At 36.9% G+C, this 3,491-nt stretch overlaps 1 pseudogene; it reads left to right on the top strand.

Annotated features, from left to right (window-relative positions):
- The first annotated feature begins 202 nt into the window (after nucleotides 1–202).
- On the top strand, nucleotides 203–325 carry LOC127483661 (U5 spliceosomal RNA; annotated as a pseudogene).
- Nucleotides 326–3,491: the final 3,166 nt, after the last annotated feature.

Genomic DNA, 3,491 nt, shown 5'->3' with positions numbered 1-3,491 from the left:
CTGTGGGCTCCCATGCTCTCCACGCAGGTCCGCTGTGAATCACGCGTTCTGGAAGAGTTTCTTCTGCTGTTTCCTCCCCTACTCTTCCTTGAACCTGCAGTATCTCCACTTTTATTAAACTATCTCTCCCCGGACTATCAGTGTGCTCTCTTCCTATTCCGCCATCTTGCCCAAATTTAAGTAGTTTTAAGGAATACATGTTATACTCTGGTTTCTCTTCAGATTGTGTAAATCTTTCACCTTTTACTAAAGATTTCCATGGAAGAATTCATGTTTTCATGATGCATCCATAGAAAATACTTCATCAGCCCTAACTTACGTGCTACTGTTCTTAGAGTTTCCCTATTTGTGTCTGTGGAACAATATGCAATTATATGTAATAAATCATTTTGTAATTGTCCCATTGTGCTCTTAAGTTTAATTTTTCCTTATATCAGATTTTAATGGCTAACCATTTCAAAAATTATGTAGGAATTTACCATGTTACAATAGATGTACTGATTTTACACGTACTTTTCATTGTCTTTGGTATTTTAGGGTTTATTTACAAAGGCACTTCAAAAATTTCATGTAAAATATGTTATTTTTAATTCCATTTTACATGGACATTTTGAAATGTCCTCAGATAAAGACACACGAATCTTCTTCTACACTGAACATCCAAGGAGGAAGATACTACACAGTAAACCAAATAGTCAATAAACAGACAGCTTCCCGGATTGCAGAAAATATTTCCAAAATATACATCCGACAAAGTATTAATATCCAGAATATATAAGGAACTCGAAAAAAGAATGAAATAACAACAATCCAGTTATAAAATGAGAAAACGATGTGACTAGACATTTCTCAAAATAATACAAATAACCAGACTTGAAAAAAAAACTCAATATCACTATCCATCAGGGAAATGAAAATCAAAAGAACAATGAGTTATATCATCTCTCTCCGGCTGGAATGGATATTACAAAAAAAAAAAAAAAAGACAAACAAGGGAAACAGGGTGCATTTTTTTGGTTGTGACAAACATACTAATAAAAGATGTTAGTAATAGGGGAAGCTGTGTGTGACACACATGGGAATTCTTGGTACTACTTTACAATTTTGTCTTGTAAATTTAAAATTATTGTGAAAGGTTGGGGCAGTGCTGTGGCGTAGTGGATTAAAGCTGGGGTCTGCAGTGCTGGCATCCTATTTGGGCACCAGTTAGACTCCCAACTGCTCCACTTCCAATTCAGCTCTCTGCTATGGCCTGGGAAAGCAGTAGAAGATTACCTAAGTCCATGGGTCCCTGCAACCACATGGAAGACCAGGAAGCTCTGGGCGTAGCTCTGGCCATTACAGCCATCTGTGTGGAAGACCTCTCTCTCTCTCTGCCTCTCCCTCTCCCTGTCCCTCTCTGTACCTCGCCTTTCAAATAAATAAATAAAATTTTAAAAAATCTATTGTGAAATAAAAAGTTTAAAAAAGCATGAAATACACTGATGGGAATGTGGAGAAGAGAACCTTACACATGGCTGGTGAGAATGCCAGTTAGTACTGCTGCTGTGGAGCACAGCGTGGAGGTGCCTCACAAAACTAAAATTATTTCTACCACATGACCCAACTTCCTCTCTACACACAACCAAAGAAATTAACATCAGTGCATGCAAGCGATATTGCACTCGTGTTGATTTCAGCACTATTCATAATATCAAAGGTGCAGAATCAATGGAGATGCCCATCGATTAACAAGTGGATAAAGAAAATGTAATGGATTGCACAATGTAATACTACTATTCCACAAAAAATCCTGGCATTTGTAGCAACATGGGTGAAGCTAGAGATTCATTCTGGTATATGTCATAGAAAGACAAACACTATGCAGGGTTTACAACATGACTAAGGAAGCTGAGAAGGTGGTGGGGTGGGGGAATGGAATGGAGAAAATGGGTCGTGGGTCTGAGACGCGGTGAAGTGAACAGAACAGGCTCTGGTGTTTTGCAGTTCCGGGTGACTGCAGTTCACATTGATGTGTTATTTTGTGTTGAAAGAAATGGAGCAGTGGAGCTTGAAGGTTTTAAATCCAAAGAAAAGAAAAAGGAAAGGCTGCTTATGGGAGTGGTCATGAAAATGTGAAAGTGTTGTGTGTTCATCCAAAATTAGGAAAAAGCAATGAAGAACTGATGTACAGAAACATATATCAATCATATTTGTAAATTATCTGCAGAACATCCTGAATATTTGAAGTCTGACATTTGGAATTTTCCAAAATCTGGAAATTTCTGAGTGGCAATAAGACCACCAAGCAGAATATTGGACATCAGAGCTTATGTACAAGTTGCAGTGAAAACGCGGGCAAACGCAGAATACTGTCTAAACTTATCCTTTTTTTTAAAAAGCTTCATTCATTTATCTTGGAAGTCTGAGTTACAGAGACAGAGGGGAGAGAGGGAGAGATATTTTCCATCTGCTGGTTTACTCCCCAGATGGCTGCAACTACAGGAGCTGGGCCAGGCCGAAGTCGGGAGCCAGGAGCTTCGTCTGGGTCTCCCATGTGGGTGCAGGGACCCAATCACCTGGGCCATGTTCCTCTGCTTTCCCAGGCACATTAGCAGAGAGCTGGATCAGAAGTGGAGCAGCTGGGACTCAACCAGTTCCCTTAAGCGACCAGGCTAACCCCTGAAACTGTCTTTAAGGTTTGGGTATAAGTTGTGTATGAAACAAAAGTAATTCATCTTTATACTTGGCTCCTATCCCCAAGACATCTTATTGTATATATTCAATATCCAAAAATTTAAAAACAAATTCTGAAAACTCAGTATCTCAGATACAGAACTCTCAATTCATACTTATGCTTCTGTGACTACTACTGTTGCTACAATTCCTAACCATTACTGTTGCTACACCTGATGCTATCACAGTTTACTACTTACATAATTACCAATACCTTTACAACTTATGATGATAGAAGTTCTGTCAATCTATAGTAGCGTAGATAATGCTTTCATAATACACTAATGTTATCAGTTTCTGTATTTTTTGAAATTCACAATTTATTCCAATCTTCTATTAATAGTGTGCATTATATTGTATAATTTCTAAATTCAACATTATTTTATGGAATCCTTTTGTTCATAATTACTTTAATGTATAAAGTAACTGCTACATTTTATTTGTCTGGTTTTTGGATGCAATTTCTGCACCAATATTTGTGAAACATTTTCCTCTGATTTTACTTACATAAAAGAACATAGTGTTTTTTTTTTTAATTAAGAGTAAGCTGAAAATCAGTTCAAAAGGATTTATTCTCTTTCTTTTACCAAAAGAAATTATTTAAAAATACCATTATTTGTTACAGAAATATATGAATTGAACCATTCTTGGGCCACGTTGTCTTTTGTATCTAATTTCATTTATAAATAGTTTGCTTGAGGCTTTTCTGCTCCTCTTTTTATATTAGATTTGAGAATTTGCTTTTTATGAAGCCTGCTTGTTTCATCTAAACTTAT

Source organism: Oryctolagus cuniculus, chromosome 13, assembly GCF_051225735.1.
Source record: "Oryctolagus cuniculus isolate XC-2025 breed Fujian yellow rabbit chromosome 13, ASM5122573v1, whole genome shotgun sequence".
Taxonomy (NCBI): Eukaryota; Metazoa; Chordata; class Mammalia; order Lagomorpha; family Leporidae; genus Oryctolagus; species Oryctolagus cuniculus.
The sequence above is the reverse complement of the archived record's forward strand: the minus strand, read 5'-3'. Positions and strand labels throughout refer to the sequence as shown.